The sequence below is a fragment of the Ambystoma mexicanum genome, chromosome 5q, assembly GCF_040938575.1.
Source record: "Ambystoma mexicanum isolate Mex_15411 chromosome 5q, UKY_AmexF1_1, whole genome shotgun sequence".
In the NCBI taxonomy this organism is placed as follows: Eukaryota; Metazoa; Chordata; class Amphibia; order Caudata; family Ambystomatidae; genus Ambystoma; species Ambystoma mexicanum.
The window spans coordinates 614,638,588-614,664,644 of record NC_090933.1 but is presented as its reverse complement, the minus strand read 5'-3'; positions in this window follow the sequence as shown (position 1 = coordinate 614,664,644).

Here is a 26,057-nt window from a genome sequence, read left to right as displayed (position 1 = left end):
GTAATTATGGGCCACCTTTTGATAAGTGCCCAGGGTACTGGAGCATGGATTGTTGTGCCATTTGCGTTCTGATGCTCTTTTGACTTTTCTCTGTCCAATAATGGTATAATCAAACCAGGATTTCTTAAGGGTTTCTGTTTGCTTTATCATGATTTTTTCTGAAGAGAGGGCATTAATGGATGCCTGGAGGGTTTTGACCCGATGAAGAGCTAAGTCGAAGGGTTCATTAAACAGGGCCACAGAGCCCACATTTGACACAAGAGCCTTAGAAAAAGTCCTAAGGAGCAATGTCTCTGGTTTTCCTACAATTCACTTCAATACAGGGGTTAGTGCTAAGTTTAAGGGGAGCAGAGGGTAATCCTATATTTACTGTGATCGGAGAATGATCCGACCAAGGGCAATCCTGCACACGAATGTTATGCAGAATTATATGCAGTACCCTTTGGGAACACCACACGCAATTATGATTACAAATGACAGTACAAATGTACCTTTGGTACAAGCCTGTACTACACAGGAAAAGTGGCAGCGATGGCTGAGCAGCCAGACTTATCTCAAGAGTAAGTGAGCAGTATTAAATAGTTACACAAAGGACAGCAATTACTATGATTCAAACAAACACTGACCCAAGGTTTCTGAGTAAAAGAATATACATGTACTTACACATCAGTTGTATAACATTTCACTAAAGTAAAGCAGTTGAAAAATCAGGTTACCAATACACCACACCACTCCCAATAGATTCTGGACAAGTTTAAACTCAAAACGAAGTGTGAGCAAAATGGCACTCCAGCAATTTAAAAAGGGAGGGAAAAACAAAGTTAGGCTAAAATTGAGCAGCACCAACAGGTAAGTAAGCAGGGCAATCTAGAAAGAGGAACTACAGTGATGGAATCAAATCAAATAAGCTTAGGGCCAAAGTCAATAGGACAAAAGTGTTTTGCTCAAGATCACACAGTTCAGGGTAGTTTGTGGTTAAGTCTTTGCCAAGAGTTCTGTACAGCGAATTCGACCAGAGGAGGGAGTCCTGGCTTGCAATTTGGGCACACTGGTTGGATCTCACCAGCTCAGGGGAAGAAGATTCCTCGAGGATTTTCTCTGTCGTTGAAGTTTGAGGATTCGGAACTGCAGCAGGGCTTCACCGGGCAGTTCAGTCATGGTAGGGATTCTCTTCCGTCAGTTCTTCGTCAGTTATTTCGTTCCAGTGGCGACTATGCCTTTCCATACCAAGAGACCAGCTTTTTATGCAGTGTTCCCCCATTCAAACAGCCTGGCTGTCAATCACACAGCAGGGTGGCTGTCCCGCCAGGGTAGTCACCACAGCCAATCATTTCAGAGTGCGACATGGGTCTCCAAGGAGACCCTGTGCAGGGAGTCCTAAACCTTCTGCATAGAAGCCCGCGAAAAGACAGTGAACAAAGGAATCAAACCTGGTTTGGCGCGCAGAGTAAAACACGAGAAAGACTTTTACAAAAAGAAATGGCGAATAAACACAGCCGGAACCGTAATAAAACATATATGGTCTAGCGGGTTTAAGTTTGAGGCTACCAAGATAGTCTAAAACAATGCCAAGCTTATTTAAGATAACCGCTGTAGGGAAAATAGGGTAGTTACCACTACCACCAGCCAAGTCTTGATGAAAAGGGAGCGAAACAATGCTCCAAGAGAAACAGACAAAAAGGGATAAGTATTAACTCTTTCCAGTACTCCATGTAAGATGGTTTGTACTGGGTCTGTGGTTTTACAGAGGGTAATAAAGATGATGGCAACTTTATGTGTTCTGGGAGACAGTAGTCTGTCCCAAAAAATGTAGTCTGAGTTGGGAACTCTAAAAGACACCCCTGTGTCATTGCACTGAAGGTGCTGTGTAACACACAGTAAAAAGATGATGCCTGTGGAGTAGGTGAGTCTACGAACACAAAAATGGTAAACACACACAGCAAAACACATGTAAGAGTGGGAAAAAAGGACCCGCACTCTTACCAGGTGAAAGAAATAAATCCAAGAAATCCATCAAAGCTGCTGAGGGACTCAGTAGGTAAGGGAAATTAGCCATTCTTGAGAATTCTCCCTAACAACGAAGGTTACAGACTGGTACATTTTGGGTTAAAATCCAATCCAGTGTGTGACCACCTCGGTGCGTTTGTTGGTCAACAAGTTGAGTCAAACCGATTGCTTTGAGAGAAAATAGGAGAGAGGAAGCTCTCGAATCGTTAAGATCATCCGCCCATAAGTTGAAGTCTCCCAGAATAATATGGGGAGCATTAACGCAAATAGTTATGTTAATAAGCAAGAGAAGTGGATTTTGAACTAGAGGAGTAATCTAAGGGGGACAATAGATGACGCTGAAAGTAAAAGAGGTGTTATGGGTAATTTTAATCTTCAGCATAAGGTTTTCACAGCCTTCTAAGAAGGGAGCAGTGGTAGAGTAACAAACCAAGTGAGCTTTGGTTATGAATGCCACCCCCCTATCTCTTTCCAGTGCGGTCTGCTCTGAACATTTTATAGCCATCAGGGACAGCATTATGTACAGACATTTGGGATACTTCATGCAGCCAGGTTTTGATCACAGCAAATAAGTCTGGATTGTGCTGGGAAGTATGGTCTGATATTTCAGTATCATGTGCACACAGAGAACTAGTGCTAAGGAGGGAGATAGTGAAATATTGAGAGAGGTTGTGGGTGCCTGTATGACTGACTGAATCATGGTCTTGCACTGCGTATAGTCCTGTGCCAATGATGAGGTCCAATTTTGTGGGTTTGTTTTAATGGTGAAAGTCATTGGGGAGCAAGTATGTCCAGATTTTCCCAGTTAATTGAAAATTAATGGTCTGAAAAATGTTGATTAGTAGATTAAAAAGGGTAGAACAAATATAGACTTGTTGTAGGTGTACATATACTTATATATATATATATATATACACACACACATTAAAAAAAACTCTAATTAAGGGACAGTTAAGGTGATCAGATTTAATGCAACAAAACCCTTGAAATTCAGTGGATGTGGCAAGCGATGATCACCTTAAGCCGGCGTTCCCCCCGTTGATGACCCCTAGGTATTGCCCCGATAATGCAAAAAACATCTGAACTGTAACTTGCTCCCCAGACCACCCCCAAATCCCAAACCTCACATGATTTCCTCTTTCCCCCTCCCCACCTCTAGCTTGATGCAATTTCAACCTTTTCCTTCCTCCAAGTAGTGTTACGCTCACCTGGTCTCCACAGGGACGCCAAACGGTACTGGCTGGTCCAATGTTAAGTGGTTTCACGTGCCCCCTCTGAATCCCGCTTCCGTCTCAAAGGTGCACCTTAGTTTTATGAATGGCATGCTCTCCATCCTGCAACAGTATGCAGGGGTGCGTAGAGTTCAAGGATCTAGTTACTTCACTGATCCTGTAGAGTTCCAGACAACATTGACTCAAATGGGTAAGTCTTATACAAATGATATGGTTCGCCGTAGAGTTCAAATTGCCCAAGTTCACGTCTGTGCCTTTTTCCTATCGGTTTCCCTTTGGTGAGAAAATATGAAGAACGCAGAGTTGTTTTTCCAAGGTAAGTTCACACCGGCGTTCTGTGATAAGTCTTTATATGCGCTATTGTCCTTCTGTGCGACTGACCTGCTGTTCTTTGTATTTTGCAGGCGCTGTATATCCGGGATGGATCGCGTGGTGACGCCTTGCGGGACTGCTAGGAAAAGCAGCCTTCAGGTGAGTAATTGCGCTGCGTAAGAATTTAATGTCCAATGCAGGCTTTTCCCAATGCGCTGCTAACCTGATGTTTATTCTTATGTTCAACAGGTGCGGCGACTACGGAGCAGTGGGTAAAGGATGTCGGCGGTCGAGTGATGGTGCTTCGCTGGATCGCTGGAATGAGCAACTCTCAGGTAAATATTAACAATGCGCTGGATAGCGATGTGGATTTCTCGGTCTGCGCGGCTAACCTGGTGTCTTTTCCTTTTCAGCTCAGCAGACAAAGACACAGAGCTTCAGGTAAGAGTTCTGTTTCTTCACCTTTCTCTTCCTTCCTTTGCAGGTAGCTCGAGAAGAACTGGATGGGCGTAGCTGAAGACTGGCTTGAAGGTACCAGACACGGTGAGCGTTACGCTGCAGGCGTGCAGAATAACGCGAAGCGTGTTCTGTACTGAGGGCGTGGTTTATATAGCCTTCAGAAAGTAATCCCCAGGTAAAGTAGTCCCAGCAACCACACCCTTGCAAATAGTTCCCCAGGCAGGTAGTCCCTTCAGCCTGCCTCAGACTGGTCTACACGTGGTTCACTTAGTTTGAAACTTGCCATATTGGTGATGGCAGCATGAGTCTGGCGCCAACGGCCCTTGGACCGAGTCCAGGAAGCCCCCAAGGGATCCTTTGGGGCCTTAAAGGCCACCATGGATGCCGATGCTCTGGGAAGGTGGTCTGCGCCTGATGTTTGGGGGCATGAACCATGACAGCACTCCCCTCCAAGGCCCCTCCCAAGGTGGTTTGTCTCACTGGTCTGGGTTTGGTCGGGTAGTTTCGATGGAACCAGTTTACTAGGCGGGGTGCATGAGCGTAGTCACTTGGCTCCCATGACCTTTCTTGGGGACCATAGCCTTTCCAGTCAACTAGATAGAAGAGTTTTGTTTTAACCCACTTTGAGTCCAGAATGTCTTTCACCTCGAATTCTGGTTCGCCATCTACCAAGATGGGTCTTGGCTGTTTCGTGATCCGAGTTCCTGGTTGTACTGGTTTCAGAAGGGAGACGTGGAATACGGGGTGGACTCGCATGCTCGGGGGTAGCTCCAATTTTACTGCTACTGGGTTGATGATGGCTTTGATGGTGAATGGTCCCAAATATCTGGGATTAAATGTGTGGGTTCCTTTTAATAGAATATGTCTTGAAGCTAACCAAACCTCATCTCCAATCTGGTATTTTAGAGCTTCACTCCTATATTGATCTGCATATTTCTTGTATCTTTCTTTAGCTTGTCTTAAATGTTCTGTTGCCCTCTTGAAGGCTTGGGTGCTGGTTTTATGCAGACTGCTTACAGCAGGCATTTCCAACTGCTGAGGTGGGTCGAGTTCTGAGGGTCGTGGATGCATTCCATATATTGTATAGAAGGGGCTTTGCCCTGTGCTGGAATGCAATGAGTTATTGTAGGCATATTTGGTTATCCATAAAACGTCTTTCCAATTGCCTTCGGTTTGATGTAACAGGCATCTTAGTTATTGCTCCAAAGTCTGGTTGGTTCTCTCGGTTTGACCATCCGTTTGAGGATGGTGGCTGGTTGAAAGTCTTACGTCAATTTGGGCTAACTGGAAACATTTTCTCCAGAATTGTGAGATAAACTGACTCCCCCGATCTGAGACTAAAGACAGAGGGGAATCCATGTATTCGGACAATCTGTTCTAGGAGTTCCTTCGCCAAAATTGAAGCTGAGGGTAAACCTTTTAACGGGATGAAGTGGGCCATTTTTGAAAATAAGTCTACTACCACTAATATGGTGTTGAAGCCGTTACAGGGAGGAGGATCCGTGATAAAATCAAGGGATAACGTATACCAGGGTGTAGGTGGTATATCCAGAGGCTGTAGAAGACCTGGTGGTTTCTTTTTCTGGGCTTTGTTCTGTGCACAAATGCCACATGATAGTACAAATTGTTTGATAACCTTATGCCAAGTTGGCCACCAAAAATGGCTCTTGATCTTGGCTTCAGTTTTTGCAATCCCAGGGTGGCCTTCCACAAATGATTCATGATAATTTGAGATAACCTGTTTTTGAAGTGACTTACTAGGTAAGTAGAGACGTCCTTGGAAATAAGGTAAGTGTTCAATAACAGAATGATGACTGCTTTTGGTTGACCAGTCTTGTAAAGCCTCAGAATTGAAGAGGTGCGAGATTTCCTTGTGGAAGTCGTCCAGGGTCAATGAAGTGGTGATTCCAAGGATTCTTCCCCCTGGGATGATGGGTGCGGGATCCAGATTTGAGTATGCCCCTTCCATCCCTATACGGGACAGTGCATCCGCCTTGCCATTTCGGCAACCAGGTCGGTACGTAATCACAAAATCGTATTCTGCAAAAAATAATGCCCATCAGAGCTGGCGACAGGACTGGGCCTTGGCTGACTTTAGGTACTGTACATTTCGGTGATCGGTAATCACAGTAATGGTGTGTCTGGCCCCAAGGAGGTAATGTCACCAAGCTTTGAATGCTGGCTTGATGGCCAGAAGCTCTTTGTCGGTTATAGCATAGTTCAGTTCTGGCGCTGTAAATTTTCGTGACCAAAAGGCCACCGGATGAAGTTGACCTGTCTCTGGGTCTTTCTGAGAAAGAACCGCCCCCATTGCCAAGCTAGACGCATCAGTCTCTACCACATAAGGGAGATCTGGGCGAGGATGTTTTAAAACTGGAGCTGAGGTGAATTTCCTTTTTAAGTCTTGGAAGGCCTTTTCTGCCTCATCAGACCACTGGAAGCGTTTGTTCTATCGTAACAAGGATGTGATGGGATGCACTAATGCAAAAAGCCTGGGATGAACCTGCGATAGAAGTTTGCAAATCCAAGCATGCTTTGCACTCCTTTGATTGAGGTTGGAGAGGGCCATTTAAGGATAGCATCCACCTTCCGCGAATCCATTTGTACTCCACCTGGAGTTAGAATGAACCCTAGAAACTCAACCTCTGCAACATGGAAGTAACATTTTTCTAATTTGGCATACAGCTTGTGTTGCCGAAGTTTTTCAAGTACGGCACGGACATGTTTCACATGATCCCGTTCGGAAGCCGAGTACACTAGTATATTGTCAATATATATGACAACACAAACATCGATTAGCTCTCGAAGGACATCGTTCATGAAATATGGAAATGCTATCGGGGCGTTACAAAGGCCAAAGGGCATCACTTGATATTCGAAAAAGCCCATACTTAGTGCAGAAGGCAGTCTTCCATTTGTCCCCCTTTTAACTCATACAAGATGGTACGCCCCTCTGAGGTCCATCTTAGTGTAAATTCGAGCTTCCTTTACTTGGTCCAGCAGTTCCGGGATCAGAGGCAGGGGGTACCCATTTTAACTGTCACTTGGTTTAATGCGCAGTAGTCGATACAAGTTCTTAGGTCTCCTTCCTTTTTAGGGACGAAGAATAAGGGGGAGGCCGCCGGAGACTTGGACGGATGAATAAAGCCGTTAGCCAGGTACTGATCTAAGTATTGTCTTAGATGAAGATTTTGGGGTTCCATGAGGGCGTAAATTCTGTCGCATGGGATCTGAGCTCCAGGTATTAGGTCGATCTGGCAATCATATGGTCTATGGGGTGGTAACGTATTGGCTTGGTCTTTTTGAAAAACATCCTGAAAATCCTGGTATTCCTGGGGTAGCTGATTTACTGGACTCATGACTGTAGCGATTGCCTTGGGCAGGGATTCCTCTGGATAGCAGGTATGAGCACATTCTGAGAAGGTTAGCCTCTTGTCATGCCAGTTTATGCAAGGATTATGCATTTCTAACCACGGCATTCCCAGAATTACTTGAAAATGCAGTGCCTTGATTAAGTCAAACACAATGGTCTCTCGATGCCCGTCTTGGCACAACAGGTTCATCTCCTTTGTCGAATACGTTACAGGACCAGAAGAGATCTCAGTTCCATCGACGGTGGTGACCAAATCGGTTGTTGCTTTTTGGCACAGAGAAAGACACATCCTTGAAGCCAATTCTTGATCCATATAGTTACCTATAGGTCCACTGTCGATGGAAGCCCTGACTGCGTGCATACGAGACGGGTGCTGGTGACTAATAAGGATAATTGGTAAGGCTAGATGCGAGCACTGACTTTGTCGGCAACCCCGACTGCCTTCTTGGGAGGTTTCACAGGACAGTCTCGGAGGAAATGGCCGGCCGTTCCGCAATATAAGCACAATTGTTGTTGTCTCCTCTTATCTCTCTCGGATTTAGACAATGGCCCTCGAACACCTCTGATTTGCATAGGTTCTGAAGTGTCTGTAATCTTGGGAGCATTGTCTTTTGGATGCACAAACACTCGGTTTTCCAATCTAGCTCGGTCAGCTTTCCGGTTCTGCAGTCTGTGGTCTAACTGTACCACAAGGTCGATGTATTCCAAACAATCTCAGGGAGGATTCACAACTTGAGCCAAGATTGAGCCAAGACATCCTTCAGTTCGCCTCTCAGCCCACAATGAAATATTGTAGTCCTTTTGTCTTCTGGCCAACTGGTCTCTACCACTAATCTGTTGAAAGTTGCAATATAAATTAGCAGATCCTGGTTCCCTTGGCGAAGAGACAGCAGTTCATTATCTAAAGCCTGGTCTTGGGAGTGTCGGGCAAACAGCTTTTCCATATTCTGCTGAAACCCCTGGAAGTCTCGGAGAAGAGGATTGTCCTGATTAACTAGTGGTATAGACCAGTCTGCAGCACTGCCACTGAGGTATGAAAGTACAAAGGCCACCTTCGCTTGATCGTTCTGAAAGGCCCCTGGCCGGCATAGGAAGTGTAGGCGGCACTGGTTCATAAAAACAACAAACCGCTTAGGGTCTCCCGCAAAGCGTTCTGGTGGAGCTAAGAGTATGGCTCCCGGAAGGACCACCTGCACTGGATTACTGGACTGAGCTGGGATTGATGCCCCCATCGGGGGTAGCGGCGTGTTGCCAGCCTGGACTTGGAGTAATTGTCTGGCGAGCTCATCAGTGTGCTCTTTTGCCACAATTAGTTCTCTTCTTCGAGTGTTAGTCTCTTGTCATGCCGAATGCATCTCTGCTCTGAGTTCCCCCAAAAGCTGGGCTAGTTGATCCATCTCTGAGGTTTCCATTGCGTCCAGGTAGAGGTTTGTGTAAGGCTTTGCTTTCTGTTACGCTCACCTGGTCTCCACAGGGGCGCCGAACGGGACTGGCTGGTCCGATGTTAAGTGGTTTCACGTGCCCCCTCTGAATCCCGCTTCCGTCACAAAGGTGCGCCTTAGATTTATGAATGGCAGGCTCTCCATCCTGCAACAGTATGCAGGGGTGCGTAGAGTTCAAGGATCTAGTTACTTCACTGATACTGTAGAGTTCCAGACAACATTGACTCAAATGGGTAAGTCTGATACCAATAATATGGTTCGCCGTAGAGTTCAAATTGGCCAAGTTCACTTCTGTGCCTTTTGCCTATAGGTTTCCCTTTGGTGCGAAAATATGAAGAACGCGGAATTGTTTTTCCAAGGTAAGTTCACACCGGTGTTCTGTGATAAGTCTTTATATGCGCTATTGTTCTTCTACACAACTGACCTGCTGTTCTTTGTATTTTGCAGGTGCTGTATCTCCGGGATGGATCGTGTGGTGAAGCCTTGCGGGTCTGCTAGGAAAAGCAGCCTTTAGGTGAGTAATTGCACTGCGTAAGAATTTAATGTCCAATGCAGGCTTTTCCCAATGAGCAGCTAACCTGATGTTTATTCTTATGATCAACAGGTGCGGCAACTCCAGAGCAGCGGGCGAATGATGGTGGCGGTCGAGTGATGGTGCTTCGCTGGATCGCCGGAATGAGCAACTCTCAGGTAAATATTAACAATGCGCTGGGTAGCAATGTGGATTTCTCGGTCTGTGTGGCTAACCTGGTGTCTTTTCCTTTTCAGCTCAGCAGACGAAGACACGGAGCTTCAGGTAAGAGTCTAGTTCTGTTTATTCACCTTTCTCTTCCTTCCTTTGCAGGTAGCTTAAGAAGAACTGGACGGGCGTAGCTGAAGACTGGCTGAAGGTAACAGACATGGTGAGCGTAACGCTGCAGGAGTGCAGAATAACACGAAGCGTGTTCTGTACTGAGGGCGTGGTTTATATAGCCTTCAGAAAGTAGTCCCCAGGTAAAGTAGTCCCAGCAACCACACCCTAGCAAATAGTTTGCCAGGAAAGTAGTCCCTTCAGCCTGCCTCAGACTGGTCTACACGTGGTTCACTTAGTTTGAAACTTGCCATATTGGTGATGGCAGCATGAGCCTGGCACCAATGGCGCCAGGACCAAGTCCAGGAAGCCCCCAAGGGATCCTTTGGGGCCTTAAAGGCCCCCATGGATGCCTATGCCGTGGGCAGGTTGGTCTGTGCCTGATGTTTGGGGGCATGAACCGTGACAAGTAGCTTTTATTTTGTTGTTGCTGATATTAGTGCAGTAATCGCTCCTATCGAGCATTAAAAAAATGGCTGCTTTTCATTTCTTTTCTAAAAAACCTCTGCTGCCAAGCACCACGGGAGATATAGCGATATTTCTGGGAGAAGGAGACACCCCTTTTCCCATCAAATATTTTAAAAACTACTGAAAGGAATAACTCCAAACCTGTCAGGAAATTAAGGCAACACTTTTTGTTATTTCTTATTTGGTGCAATTCCCTCCAGAGATTTTTGCGCTTCAGTTTGATAAAATCTGGACTTTTGTGTATGGGAAATGAATGGGAGTAGGACGAAAAAAGCATTTCGTCCTTTCTTAATAATCTTTTCATTTTTTAACAAATCCTTCCCATAATTTCCAGTCGGGGGCTGAGAGGGCCCGTGACAAACTTTTTGTTCGGAAAATATCAGCCAAATCCGTCTTGTAAATTTAGATCTATTAGCAATAGAATTTTTGGATTTCCTATGGCTCATGTCGTTGCACTATTTTATATATAGCGAGACTGACCGCATCTAAGAACCACCAATTTTTTAGACAAAATGAGATTGCTAGGTCTACATGGACGAAATACGAACAGCAAAAAAAGCAGAAAGAGAGGCTGGCTACATCCGGCCGGCAAAAGAGGAAAAGGAAAACAAGGCAGGGGCAGCGTAACAAGTACATCAGAAACAGACAAATCAGACAGGGAGACATGCTTTGCATCAAGAATATGGAGGTAACCGACAACAATAAACCAGATACCAGCATTATAAACCTTTCAGACCATGTTCTGACTAAAGAATAAGTAAAAGCTCTCAAATAAGGCTTACATTTCAGTCCAACTTCACATTACGACTATGACCAAAAACAAATCAACTTTCACAGTTACATGCGCAAGATCAGATTATAATGAATTCTTTATGCTCAATCCACCTGCGACCAAACCTACCACCAAACCTTTGGGCAACACAGAAGTAGCTATTGAAGATCTGAACAGACTATTAGATCTGTCACATCTTGAATTGGACGTCCCTGGAGATTCAATAACTTCAGAATCCATGTTTGATACCTTAAAAATCAACACGGCTTGGCCTATCAAAAGCAAACTAGGGAATACATCTAAATGTAATCCTTTGTTCCAACCAGGTGGACACATCGAAGCCTTTCAGGAGTTGGTTGTTGATCTAAAGAAAGCGAGGCTACTGAGAAGTCATCAGCCCAATAATCTCTCCAAAAAAGAAAGAGTTACCCTGGAGGTACTACCGAATCTTTCTAATTGCATCATCAAGGCCTCTGATAAAGGCACAAACATTGTTATCCAAAATCAAACAGATTACATTCATGATGCACAACTTTTGCCCTGCACTATGCTAATCTCAACATGGGCTGGTGGGAAAAAAATCATTCTTTGGAACGATAAGAACAGCCATCACATTGAGAAAATCGTACTATGGTTGCGCTATATCGATGACTTATTCATCGTTTGGAATGGTAATGAAAACGAATGAAAAGAATGTGCGCAAATCCTCAACAACAACAAACTGAATCTCAAGTTCACAGAAACGCATAGTAGGGAATCCATTATTTTCTTGGATGTGCTGGAGAAACCTGAACAGGGAGCGATCACCACGGAATTACATCGTAAACCAACTAGCTCTAATTCAACTCCTTTTGCAAGCAGCAACTATCCGCTCATGGTGGAGTATACCTGGAGTATACCTTATGGTGAATTTGTAAGATTAAGGCAGAACTGCAGCAAACTATACAGTTTTGACAGAGAATGCAGAATCACAGCCCAGAACTTTCATCATCAAAGGTATTCCAAGGTGATTCTTCAACGAGCAGACATAAAAGCACGAGAACTAGACAGAAATCTCCTTCTACAATCAAATACCAGATCAGAAAACAACCTGGATAAGGACACCATAAGACTAATTCTCACATATGGCGCCCATTCCAACGTTCTTCGCAAAATACTACATCGTACTGGCATGTTCTGGATTTGGACACAAACCTCTCTGCAAACATTGGTGAAAGAGTCAGTATAACTTATAGAAAGTCCACCTCTCTCAAAGACCTTCTAGTCTCCAGCTATATGCCACCCAGAGAGACCTAGGGGACTGGCAACTTGGTTAGACCAGCAACCTCCAGGTTTTTACAAATGGACTAAATACAAGGTCTTTCAGTTCACACCAAACAAAATTAGTTTTTTACACCCAGCCCTTAAGAAGAAGGTGCAGATTCTGTCCAGAATTCCCTGCAATACAGACTTTGTAGTGTACATTCTTACATGCTCCTACATGTTGGAAGCACTATTGGCAAACTCAAATTGCGGATTCTTCAACATATGAGAGGCATTAAAAACTGTGACCCTGCTTATCCTATGGCTCACCATTTTAGAGACAAACATGGCAGCCCACCTGACACTTTCAGGTTTTTTGCGATACACAGCATTCAGAGACCATGTAGAGGAGGAAATTGCAAATTGGAAACTAAATATATCTTAGACCTGGAAATGAATAAACCTAGAGGACACAATCTCGATGAAGAACTTAAATAAACCAAAATAAAGAAGGAATAGACATTAAAACACCTGGAAAACTCTGTTCTCTTGACCCTGTAAATGTATCAACATACTTTCACCACTGCTTTATTGCCATGCTGCACTTCATCTCCAATAAAAGTACCCCTTCCCTCGGGGAAGTGGAACACTTCTTTTGGAGAAAAGAATATCAATCCAGAGGAGCACCACACATACACATGCTTTTGTGGATAAAAGATGCTTCTAAATTTCGTCATGACAGTGATGCTGTTTTGCAGTTCATTCACAAATACATATCCTGTCACATCCCTTTAGAACCCACACATACTGAGCTAAGTACACACATGTTACACTTCCAAAAACATATGTGTGGCAAATACTGCTGGTGCAGATATTAAAACAAAGGTAAGTACTACACCAAATGCTGCTTTGGCTTCCCTAGACCAGTTTCAGCAAAAGGACAAGTAAACAGCTCAATGTCTTCTGTAAGACACCATGTGAAAGGCAAATCACCTAAAAACAGATACAACATTAAAAGAAACAAAGCTTCAAAGTACATCAATGATTACAATGCAATCATTGCCCTCCTGTGGAATGCAAACATAGATATACAGTATATTGCAGACAATTCCACTGCTGTTGCAAGATATGTCACAACCTATCTCACCAAAGCTGAGTAAACAGAGCTAAAAGACCCCTGGGATGACATAACATCTGACAAAACACTGTCACAAAAATTGTACAGCTTTGGCATAAAACTTCTCTCCCATAGAGAATGTGGATGCTATGAACCAGCAGAGCGTTTAACAGGTACAGCCTTATATGGCAAATCTGAACACATTGGGCCTCGTTACGAGGTGGGCGGAATGGGTTTAACGGCGCCGGTAAAAGTGCCGGTAAACCCATTCCGCCCTATTATGAGGTTCCCTTGCGGGACCCGCTCTGAATGTCTGGTCAGACCAGATGTCCTTTGCGGGTCCCGCAAGGGGACCAGGGAGCTAATAACAGGCCCGTTATTAACAAGCCCGTTATTAGCTCCCTCCCCATTCCCATTTGAGCCCCATGGGTTTTTTGAATGAGGAATTACCGGGTCCTCTAAGGTTGGAATGGCCTGGTAATTCCTCATTCAACGAACCCGGACGCAAGTTTGAAGGCAGCCATGCGCTTATTAAGGGCATAGCTGCCTCCAAGCTCGTAATGAGGCCCATAGTCTGGCTAAGCCTTGGTCCAGCTGCATCCCTAAAAAGAGTGCTGAAATCCTACCAAGACATAGAAACAAAAGCCAGAAATGATTCCAACAGCCAGGACATTTTAAAAAACAATGTATTAGGCACATAATACCCAAACAGAAGTACTGCTTTGGAAAACATGTGCCTATACCACATAGACCAAAACTAGTCCTACACAAATAATGTCAAACCAGATGGAAAAACTGAAAAATATTTTGTCTCAGCTTGTGAAGGAAGCCTCGTCAAACTTACCAAACCCAGCCAAATTAATCATTTAAAATTATCATTTAAAACTCCTCAACATAGAAAACTTTATTACATGGCCCTAATGCAACTTTTTAAACCATGGAAAAAAGAAGAATTAGTAGGTCACCATGCCTCATTTGAAGCTGCATTCAATGCAAATGAAAGCAGTATAACAAATTTCAATTTCAAGCAATACAAAAAAATGTTGGACAATGAACGCCAACAAGAGGAAGAGGTTTGAGCACAACTAAATGAAGATACTTCTGAGGGCAGTCAGCCATCTCTTACAGGAAGCCAAGAACCACTTGGAGAGCCACTCATTCTAAATGAAGCAGAAATAGCCATGACTGAAGTAGAACATACCATGTATCAATATAAACAATCAGAAGACAACTAATTTGCCTTCTCTTCTACTTCTCTCCCCTCTGTGTGCAATCTCCTACCTCACAGTGCTGTATGATCGCAATGCTAAATGTTATCATGTGTGATCTTATCACCTCACTACCACTGTTCACCACACACTGGCAATCTACATGTCTTCATTAAATGTAATGTGTATATGTGCTAACAGTTGCTACCTTATGTGTCTCCCTGAATCCGGCTAACCTTTGGCCCTGTAAATATATTACGTACAAAATACCTGGTTTCAAATGTCACCAACAAATCATGTCTCTCACGTCTCTCACCCTGCATGGTCGCTCTTACACACTTGGACAGCATTGACAAAGACCATAGGTCGAACCATGTGTTGGCTTTTCTTGACATGCAAATGTATCCAAGTGGTCTGCTCAATTTGGGCAGCATTTGTGCTCCATTCACAAACTATTAAAAGCAACCAGCTTTAACATCTAAATGTTTGAACCTTCTCTTGGGTACAACCCTCCCCCATGGCAATAGCCACATCCAGCACCAATTGAGCCAGGGTTCCAACCACAATTTTCAATTCTCACGAACATCGGGACTTCAGGAGCTCTGTCCCGCTGGAACCTTGAAACGGCTTGAGGAAGAATAACATCTCAAATAATCACTGAGCAGATATGCGCAGTGGTCACCCTCCCTACAAGCTCCTACCCTCTCTTGTTCATTTCAAAATTACTCTTTAAACACAACATTAACCTTTTCTCCAATCCAGCTGTGTTGGAGATACATTTTTCTAAGCTATTTAGTCATGCTGTTGCTTGTTGACAAATAGGGAGTGTCATGCCGTGGACTTCCAGTTTGTCTGTGGAGCTAATATGCAAAATTGTTTACATTTCTTTTTTGAACGTTGTCTCATTGAATTGACTACAGCTTGCTATGGTTGGCATTAAGGACATGCATTTTCAATTTTTTGAGCTAATTGTTCCATGACATCAGGAGAAGATTTGTTACGCCCATATAGCTCATGGATGAGTCTACTATTTGAGATGAATTGTGCAACTTTATAAAGAAGACCAGTTTGAATGCTTTTTAAAATGTTAGCATAGGTGAGGTCTGCAGATTGACTATTGTTTTGAGTTAGTTCTCAGTATTGGAAATGTTCCCACAGATTTACATTTCCTATGCTGCCAAGTGTGTTGCGGCACTGTTTGTGTCCTAAGGATTTTAAAATAGGTTCACCTTTCACTGGTGTTACCTGTAGGAGAGCTCCTAAAACAATAATGTGTTTATCTCCAAAGAGTTGTTCGTAGTCCGTTTTGAGGACTTCTTACAATTTGAAATTTAAAGCAATCATTAGGTTGGAAACCATGCTTACCTCATCTGTTAGGAGCATTTTCATTTGTTTCAGAATTCTGCGTACTTCAGTAGCAGCTTCTGCTGATAGTTTGTAGTATTCTAATTTGTTTTGGTGTTCTACTGGAAGGAGCAGTAGTCGGTGTAAAGTAACTCCTCCTATGTTGTAGGCAGCTAAACCTGTGGGGGCTGTTACAACAGCTGAAAGGTTGTTTGTTACGTTTGGGAGGATGTTAATTAAGAATGTTTTTCCAGAACCAGTTTCACCACTTACATAGAGGATCATAGGTTTATAATTTTCACAGCTACAAGTTTTACTTTAGTACTTCAAACCATATTCAATGTCTTCAGTCACTTCTAGGTAAATGGTAAGTTGCTCAACATTTAGTTGTGATTTCAGCACTGACAAGTTTTCTTCTGATTGTTTATATTGATACATGGTATTTTCCACTTCAATCATGGGTATTTCTGCTTCATTTAATATGAGTGGGTCTCCAAGTGGTTCTTGGCTTCATGTAAGAGAAGGTTGACTGCCCTCAGGAGTTTCTTCATCTAGTTGTGCTTGAATTTCTTCCTCTTGTTGCCGTTCATTGTTCAACATTTGTTTTGTATTGCTTGAAATTGACATTTGTTATACTGCTTTCATTTGCATTGAATGCAGCTTCAAATGAGTCATGGTTACCTAATAATTCTTCTTCTTTTCTCCATGGTTTAAAAAGTTGCAGTAGGGCCCTGTAATAAACTTCTCTATGTTGAGTTTTGAATGATAATTTTATATGATTAATTTGTCTGGGTTTGGTAAGTTTGACGAGGCTTCCTTTACATATTTTCCCGTTTTTTCATCTTGTTTGACATTATTTTTGTAGACAAAAAATACAGACAGAAGCTGTAGACAGAAGACATCAAGCTGCTTACTTGTCCTTTTGCTGAAACTGGTCTAGGGAAATGAAAGTGCCATTTGCTGTAGCATTTACCTTTGTTTTTATATCTGTGTCGGCAGTATTTGCCACACTTGTGTTTTTGGAAGCGTAAAATTTGTATACGTAGCTCAGTATGTGTGTTTTCTGAAGGGATGTCGCAGGATATGTATTTGTGAATAAACTGCAAAACAGTGGCATCACTGAATGACCAAATTAAGCCCTTAAGTGCCATGGGTATTTCTCCCCAGTGCCAGGGCCTTTTTTGGTGATTTTGGTATGTGGCCATTCAATGGCTTGTAACTTACATGAGGTATCTTGGCCAAATTTGGCTCCTTTTTTTCCCACATGTAGGCGATCGTAACACAAATCCTAGGTTTCTGTAGGGGGGTGAGAGAAAATAAGCAAAAAGGGCAAAAATGTTGGCTTTTTTCAAAAAAGGCCAATAAAATGATGTACAAAGAAGCCTGTGGTTTTGTCCTTGTAAGAGCTAGGAACGAATAGTTTGCTGTGCTGAATTCCCCAATTTCCTGGCTTTGAAGAACAGGTTGAGTGGAAATGAAAAAAAAATATTCTGATGTGGTTATCAACTGTTTTGTGAGAGGTAGGCGATTTTGGCGATTTTTGCCAATTGGACATGCATGGACGGAATGGAAGAAAAGGATAGGAAAGCCGAATTGGAGGACAGAAAGGCAAGTATTTCTGAAAAGTAAACAAAATTCCAAGTTTCGGAAGGGGTGATTTGCGTAGATCAGGCAACAACTAGGTAGGGGAAACTGCCATAGATTGGGGGAAAAGCGGGAAAATGACCAAAAAAAAGGTACGTGTTGGACATGGTTGGCTTGGTATGGCAATGGCTTCTATGAATTTTGAGAAAAGCAATGCTCCGCTACATTCCCCCGAATCTTGCAGTTAGGAGAGCACATATTTTTTGTAGTGTTTTACAAAACAAGCAATACCACAAGCCAAACACTGAGCCATGGTACTCAGGAGTTTTACGCTCACGGCCTGAACAGACGCACTTAGCATGTGTAAATCGGGAAAACCAATATGTTGAGGAATGGCAAGCATACATTTTTTGAAAGAGCACAGGCAGACCTTTTCAAGGATAGGTGACTTGTGCAGGTTACAAAAGTGTATGGTGCCTAAAGCAGCGACTAAATGTAGGTCACATTTGGGAAATGAAAGGGTTGTGTGACAAAGGCCACCAGCAAATGGGTCAAAGCGTTATGAAAACTACACAAACACAACACATGGCCTACTGTCCTGCGTTCCCACAGGTGTCCCGATGAAAACAGTACCTCACATGTTTGGGTGCACCTACCTGGCCGCCAAGGGGAAAAGCCTAAAACACAAGTAACCCCAAGTCTGTTTTCAGATCGGAATTTGAGAAGCTCTGCCGACCGGCACAACATATAGATATGGGACTCGGGTGTCCAAGCCACCAGGGAAAACAGGGAACCCCATGCATTTCCCAAAAGAGGACACCCGTGGGAATCCACAGAGGTATGATATGCCCAAATCGCCCCAGAATTTATTACCCAGACACCTCAGCAAAGTCCGAAATGTGGGGGGAAAAAAGCATTTTCCGCACATTTAACTCGACAAACCCATCGAAACACGCCCCCAACAACACATGGCCTACTGTCCCACGTTCCCACAGGTGTCCCGATGAAAAGTTTATCCTCACATGTGTGGGTGCACCTACCTGGCCGCCAAGGGGAAAGCCTAAAAAACAAGTAACCCCAAGTCTGTTTTCAGATCGGAATTTGAGAAGCTCTGCTGACCGGCACAACATACAGATATGGGACTCGGGTGTCCAAGCCACCGGGGAAAACAGGGAACCCCATGAATTTCTGAAAAGAGGACACCCGTGGGAATCCACAGAGGTATGATATGCCCAAATCGCCCCAGAATTTATTACCCAAACACCTCCACAAAGTCCAAAATGTGGGGGAAAAAAAGCATTTTCCGCACATTTCACTGACTCACCCATCGAAACACGCCCCCAACAACACATGGCCTACCGTCCCACGTTCCCACAGGTGTCCCGGTGAAAAGTTTATCCTCACATGTGTGGGTGCACCTACCTGGCCGCCAAGGGGAAAGCCTAAAAAACAAGTAACCCCAAGTCTGTTTTCAGATCGGAATTTGAGAAGCTCTGCTGACCGGCACAACATACAGATATGGAACTCGGGTGTCCAAGCCACCGGGGAAAACAGGGAACCCCATGCATTTCTGAAAAGAGGACACCCGTGGGAATCCACAGAGGTATGATATGCCCAAATCGCCCCAGAATTTATTACCCAAACACCTCCACAAAGTCCGAAATGTGGGGGGAAAAAAGCATTTTCTGCACATTTCACTCGACTCACCCATCGAAACACGCCCCCAACAACACATGGCCTACCGTCCCACGTTCCCACAGGTGTCCCAATGAAAACAGTATCTCACATGTGTGGGTGCACCTACCTGGCCGCCAAGGGCAAAGCCTAAAACACAAGTAACCCCAAGTCTGTTTTCAGACCGGAATTTGAGACGCTCCGCCGACCGGCACAACATACAGATATGGGCCTCGGGTGTCCAAGCCACCAGGGAAAACAGGGAACCCATGCATTTCCGAAAAGAGGACACCCGTGGGAATCCGCAGAGGTATGATATGCCCAAATCGCCCCAGAATGTATTACCCAGACACTCCCGCAATGTCAGAAATGTGGGGAAAAAAAGCATTTTCTGCACATTTCGCTTGGCTCACCCATCGAAACACGCCCCCAACAACACATGGCCTACTGTCCTGCGTTCCCACAGGTGTCCTGATGAAAACAGTACTTCACATGTGTGGGTGCACCTACCTGGCCACCTAGGGGAAAGCCTAAAACAAAAATAACCCCAAGTCTGTTTTCAGACCGGAATTTGAGACGCTCTGCCGACCGGCACAACATACAGATATGGGCCTCGGGTGTCCAAGCCACCGGGAAAACAGGGAACCCCATGCATTTCTGAAAAGAGGACACCCGTGGGAATCTGCAGAGGTATGATATGCCCAAATCGCCCCAGAATGTATTACCCAGACAACCCCGCAAAATCCGAAATGTGGGAAAAAAATGCATTTTCCGCACATTTCGCTCGGCTCACCCATCGAAACACCCCCCCAACAACACATGACCTACCGTCCTGCGTTCCCACAGGTGTCCTGATGAAAACGGTACCTCACATGTGTGGGTGCACCTACCTGGTCGCCAAGGGGAAAGCCTAAAACAAAAGTAACCCCAAGTCTGTTTTCAGACCGGAATTTGAGAAGCTCTGCCGACCGGCACAACATACAGATATGGGACTCAGGTGTCCAAGCCACCGGGGAAAACAAGCAACCCCATGCATTTCCGAAAAGAGGACACCTGTGGGAATCCACAGAGGTATGATATGCCCAAATCGCACCAGAATTTATTACCCAGACACCTCCGCAAAGTCCGAAATGTGGGGGAAAAAAAGCATTTGCCGCACATTTCACTCGACTCACCCATCGAAACACGCCCTCAACAACACATGACCTACCGTCCCACGTTCCCATAGGTGTCCCAATGAAAACGGTACCTCACATGTGTGGGTGAACCTACCTGGCCGCCAAGGGCAAAGCCTAAAACAAAAGTAACCCCAAGTCTGTTTTCAGACCGGAATTTGAGACGCTCCTCCGACCGGCACAACATACAGATATGGGCCTCGGGTGTCCAAGCCACCAGGAAAACAGGGAACCCCATTCATTTCCGAAAAGAGGACACCCATGGGAATCCGCAGAGGTATGATATGCCCAAATCGCCCAAGAATGTATTATCCAGACACCCCCGCAATGTCCGAAGTGTGGGGAAAAAAAGCATTTTCCGCACATTTCGCTCGGCTCACCCATCGAAACACGCCCCCAACAACACATGGCCTACTGTCCTGGGTTCCCATAGGTGTCCCGATGAAAACGGTACTTCACATGTGTGGGTGCACCTACCTGGCCGCCTAGGGGAAAGCCTAAAACAAAAATAACCCCAAGTCTGTTTTCAGACCGGAATTTGAGACGCTCTGCCGACCGGCACAACATACAGATATGGGCCTCGGGTGTCCAAGCCACGGGGGAAAACAGGAAAACCCCATGCATTTCTGAAAAGAGGACACCCGTGGGAATCTGTAGAGGTATGATATGCCCAAATCGCCCCAGAATATATTACCCAGACACTCCCGCAAAATCTGAAATGTGGGAAAAAAATGCATTTTCCGCACATTTCGCTCGGCTCACCCATTGAAACACCCCCCCAACAACACATGGCCTACCGTCCTGCGTTCCCACAGGTGTCCCGATGAAAACGGTACCTCACATGTGTGGTTGCACCTACCTGGCTGCCAAGGGGAAAGCCTAAAACACAAGTAACCCCAAGTCTGTTTTCAGACCGGAATTTGAGACGCTCTGCCGACCGGCACAACATACAGATATGGGCCTCGGGTGTCCAAGCCACTGGGGAAAATAGGGAACCCCATGATTTTCCGAAAAGAGGACACCCGTGGGAATCCGCAGAGGTATGATATGCCCAAATCGCCCCAGAATTTATTACCCAGACACCCCCGCAAATACCGAAATGTGGGGGGAAAAAATGCATTTTCCGCACATTTCGCTCAGCTCACCCATCGCAACACGCCCCCAACAACACATGGCCTACCGTCCCGCGTTCCCACAGGTGTCCCGATGAAAACGATACCTCACATGTGTGGGTGCACCTACCTGGCCGCCAAGGGGAAAACCTAAAACACAAGTAACCCCAAGTCTGTTTTCAGACCGGAATTTGAGACGCTGTGCCGACCGGCACAACATACAGATATGGGCCTCGGGTGTCCAAGCCACCGGGGAAACAGGGAACCCTATGCATTTCCGAAAAGAGGACACCCGTGGTAATCCGCAGAGGTATGATATGCCCAAATCGCCCCAGATTTTATTACCCATAAACCCCCGCAAAGTCCGAAATGTGGGGAAAAAAACACATTTTCTGCACATTTCACTCGGCTTGAAAGGGGCCCCTAGGGGACCCTGACGTCTATGGAAACAAGGCGAGTCACCACACACGATAGGGACGCCAGACACGAGGTTGTATTCCCAAAGCTAGGGTTTTATTGCTAAGCAAAAGTCTCAGTTGGCCAACTCGGTCTCACGCCCCGCGACGTGTATCTCTAGACCTCGAGGGACACAAGAGAGCGAATTACGTACCTCAGTTACATATATACAAAATGCATATCAAACAATCAGCTATGACATGTTTAACACCCCCCCTTTATTGGGTTTCTTTGAACTTGGTGTGATGATGGACATCTCCGACCACTATGACACCTTCAAACATCTATTCTAGTGACAATTTGCAATTTGTGAGTGCGAAGGCATCTTTCGGTTATTGAATAGAACACAGCGCTTCTGTTCTTGGAAGCGAACTACATACGGGGGGGTTGCATTCCAGACCTTGCTATCTATCAGGTGCTATTGGCGTCCTGGGAGCCGACATGCTCTAGCGGGCTCAGCAAAGGGGGGCAGTAAGAAAAGCATAATTCAAGCCTTTGGTGGTATTATTCTAACATATTCTACCATATAACGAGACTGGCTGGCAGCTGTGAAATGATTAAATGCCCTGCAGCTCTGCTTCAAGGCTACATTCGGGAGGGAGCCAGGCATTCTTCCTGGCGCTGCCTACGTTTGTGTTTCAGCGAACTCTTGTTATCCTCACGGCCCTGCGGCCTTGTCCTTTTCACATACAGACAACAATGTTTCACAGTCGAGCAGTGTAAGCGGAAAATATACTACGAAGCAATAGGAACAGAAAGCAATGAGCAATGGTGAGAAAACAAAATGGCGATTCTTGTTACATCAAAATGGTCGTTCATTGGCAAACTGAAAAACCTATATTTTATCATATCGTGCATGAGACGGTTGGCCCACGTCCACCAAAATGCGTTTGCGGTCTCAAAGTAGAGGTATCCGTATTTCTAGACTGACAGGCTCACCCATGGAAACACGCCCCCAACAAAACATGGCCTACCGTCCCACATTCCCACAGGTGTCCCGATGAAAACGGTACCTCACATGGGTGGGTGCACCTACCTGGGCGCGAAGGAATAAGGCTAAACCACTGCTATCCCCCCAAAGGGTTTGGGGAGCCACACTACCGATTTAGGCCTGGGGTGTTGCAGCCACCAAGAAAAACAGGGACCCCCATGCATTTCCGAATAGAAGACACCCATGGGAATCCGCAGAGGTATGATTTGCGCAAATCGCCCCAGAATTTATTACCTAGACACCCCCGCAAAGTCTGAAATGTGGGAAAATAAACGCATTTTCCGCACATTTCGCTCGGCTCACCCATCGAAACACGCCCCCAAGAACACATGGCCTACCGTCCCGCATTCCCACAGATGTCCCGATGAAAACAGTACCTCACATGTGTGGGTGCACCTACCTGGCCGCCAAGGGGAAAGCCTAAAACACAAGTAACCCCAAGTCTGTTTTCAGACCCGAATTTGAGACGCTCTGCCGACCGGCACAACTTACAGATATGGGCCTCGGGTGTCCAAGCCACTGGGGAAAACAGGGAACCCCACGCATTTCCGAAAAGAGGACACCCCTGGGAATCCGCAGAGGTATGATATGCCCAAATCGCCCCAGAATTTATTACCCAGACACCCCCACAAAGTCTGAAATGTGGGAAAAAAACGCATTTTCCGCACATTTCGCTCGACTCACCCATTGAAACACGCCCCCAACAACACATGGCCTACCGTCCCGCATTCCCACAGGTGTCCCGATGAAAACGGTACCTCACATGTGTGGTTGCACCTACCTGGGCACGAAGGAATAAGGCTAAACCACTGCTATCCCCCCCAAAGGGTTTGGGGAGCCAACCTACAGATTTAGGCCTGGTGTGTTGCAGCCACCAAGAAAAACAGGGACCTCCATGCATTTCCGAAAAGAAGACACCTGTGGGAATCCGCAGAGGTATGATTTGCGCAAATCGCCCCAGAATGTATTACCCAGACACCCCAGCAAAGTCCGAAATGTGGCAAAATAAACGCTCAGCTCACCCATTGAAACACGCCCCCAACAACATTTCCCTGTGTCCACTCACCGAAACACGTCACCAACAACAGTTGTCATACCTTCTCGCGTTCCTACAGGTGTCCCGATGAAAACGGTACCTCACATGTGTGGGTGCACCTACCGGGGGCGCAAAAGGAAAAGTGTAACCCACTGGTAACCCCAAACCTTTCGCCACTGCCCCTTTTGTTCATGTGGGCATCCTACAGATTTGGGCCTAGGGTGTCGAAGCCAGCAAGGGAAACAGGGAACCCCATGCATTTCCCAAAAGAGGACACTCACGTGAAATGCTAAGGACCAGCTCACTGCTTACTTACAAGTGAGTAGACAGCTACAACACACCTGCACCTAAAACAAAGACAACAATAAATGTAAGGAAGATGTCCTCTTCCACTATACATTACAGAAATACAAGTGTGGAGACGAGGATTGCACCCACAGTACCAATTCAGAGACAGCCAACGTGCGTTGCACCCTCCCCTCCTCCATGAAATGCTGATGAATGGGAAATGGCGTTCAGAAGCAACCATGTAACGTATTAGTGATTGGGTGAGTTGAAAAGGCAGAGGCGATCAAAACTCAGACAGGGAACAAAAGGAAAGTACATGCCAGACCCTTCCAGACAATTGCTGGCACACTTTTCAACAAGGCAGAGAGGCGGCCAGAGTCACACACATCAACCACAACCATCCTACATCTCTGCCTGGCCAACGCTACAGCTTTCCCCTCCAGGAAGGGATGGGGACCCTGCCAGGGCACCCTGCAACCACTGCTGAACTTGGGGGACATAATAACCACTTGGGAGACGGGCGCCCAAGGCCAGTGACATCACCCCCTGACTGTCCTGCCCCTCTGGCTACCCTGCGCTACAGCTTTGCCCCCCTGTGAAAGGATGGGGACTCTGGCGGGTCACACTGGGACCACTCCTGGACTTGGACAACAGAAGTGGTGACCATTGCAATAAAAGGAATGAGCTCCGTACCACGTGAGCATTGCATGCTCAGAAGAAATGACCATCTGCATTACTACTGCAAACATTTTTGTGACACTGCTGCTAGTTATCATTACCCCATTTGTATTTCTTCAAAGCAACCACCTTCCTCTATGCAAGCCACAACCACCATTGCCCCCAGGACCTCCCCACTACCCATTCCCACCCATACCACTGACACTGCAGCCACAGTTCCTCCCACCACAGTAACCATCCACCTCCACATTACAATGGATATCTACTAAAGTAATATATGCAGTACTTACATCAGTCAGCGAAAGCTTTCCAGGAGCCACAACTGCAAAGGAAACACAAAATAATTACATTCAGTACTTAGCCTACCAATAACACATCTAAACTGTCTTGGGGATTTCTGCTAACTTTTTCGATTTCTACCACCCGATACATGGCATCCCAGTCATCTACCACCATGGAAGGCTACACTGCACACTGATAGGAAATGGAAATAAGATGAATAGGCGTATGGCTACCCCCAGCACAAAAAAAATTAACTTGTACAGAAACTGCCCTCCCAGGGAAACAGCACTGTTTAGCTGCTCTGGGGGGGAAATTTGTGACCTACCACGGCAACTGTGTCCCTGGCCACCCCAATACCTCCCCAGAGCACCCAATCCCGTTCACACCACCAACACTACAGGGCCAGTTCCCACCCACCGAGTAGCAATCCGTCACCCGCATAAACAATGTACCCATAACTAAAAGTCAATACTTACATAACAAGGGAGAAGCTTGAACTGCACAAGACCTGTAAAGGGAACAAAGGAACACATAAATTATCCGTGTCAGCCCAGCCAAACACCAAACCACCCAGACAGGCCCCCCCATTGCATGGGGCAGTAGTGTTTACCCACCTTGGGGGAGGATGGCCACATGTACACAAAGAAAATAATACAAAATCGTAGGCTGCTTTTTAGGGGGTGCTGAGGGGCACCCTACATTGCCGGCAAATGTTATACTGTAACGGGGGGTGGCTCTCTCCCACCCACCCCAAATGGAGGTCCCCACCTCATGCATCCCTCCCTGGCATCAGATAGGGGAGGCTCCACCTCATGCATCCCTCCCTGGGGTCAGATGCCCCTTCCTAGGAGCAGATATCTGCCCCCAGGGAGGGTTGCATGAGGTGGGGCCCTCCATTTGGGGTGGGGGGTGAGTGCCACCCCCCGTTGCAGTACAACCTTCGCTGCCGATTTCA